The sequence below is a fragment of the Gnatocerus cornutus genome, chromosome 2 (genome assembly GCF_029298725.1).
Source record: "Gnatocerus cornutus isolate USDA-ARS CGAHR chromosome 2, icGnaCorn1.1, whole genome shotgun sequence".
Lineage (NCBI taxonomy): Eukaryota > Metazoa > Arthropoda > Insecta > Coleoptera > Tenebrionidae > Gnatocerus > Gnatocerus cornutus.
This window is the reverse complement of record NC_142234.1, coordinates 16,622,925-16,623,884: the sequence shown is the minus strand read 5'-3', so window position 1 is coordinate 16,623,884 and position 960 is coordinate 16,622,925.

The window sequence follows — 960 nt, the reverse complement described above, 5'->3', positions numbered from 1 at the left end:
GAAATTTTTAGAAAACCTTTGGTACATTCGTTATTAATTGGACTGTAAACATGAAATTTGAGGAATATACTTCTTTCTCTAGACTTGTTTGCGTTTGTCAAATTATAAAATTATTAAGAGTTTGAGAAAAATTTTTGGAAATTGTATCATTTTAAATAAACAAAAGTTTAAAGTCTCTAAAAGAATTTTGTAAATTAGTTATTAACTGGGCTATGTACTCTAAATTTTTGGTTGTGACTTTAAACTTGCTTGTTAGATATGCCAAATTACAAAATAAAAATTGAAAAAACGAGACAAATTTTAATTTTTTTTTATCATTTTGGTTAAGTACATAAATGAAATTTTGAAAACACTTGTAAATCTGATATTAATTAAACTATAAATATGAAATTTGTAAGAAATACTGCTACTTGGTTGTTATATGTGCCAGGTTACAAAATTATTGAAAGCGCGAGAGAAATTTTGAATAATATAATATCTTCTTAAGTATAAACAAAATTTTGAATTTGTTAAAAAACTTTTGTAAAGAAATTATTATTTAAAAATAAATTAAAGTTGCTTGTTAGGATATGTTAAATCACAAAATTATTGAAAAAGCGAAACAAATTTTAGAAATTTTTGTCATTATGGGTTAACAAAATTTCGAAATTTTGAAGAAAACTTTTTGTAAAACCGTTATTAATTGAACTATAAACATGAATTTTATAAGATATACTCTAGACTTGCTTGTGCTTGTCGAATTAAAAAAAATATTATTAATTATAGGTACACAAAGTTTCTGAAAGATTTTAGAAAATTGTATCATTTTGAATAAGCAAAAGTTTGAAATTTCAAAAAGGATTTTGTAAATAAGATATTGTTATTAACTGGGCTTTATTCTATAAATTTTTAAAAATGTGGCATTAAATTGCTTGTTAAATATACCAAATTACAAAATAATTAGAAAAGCAAGACAGATTT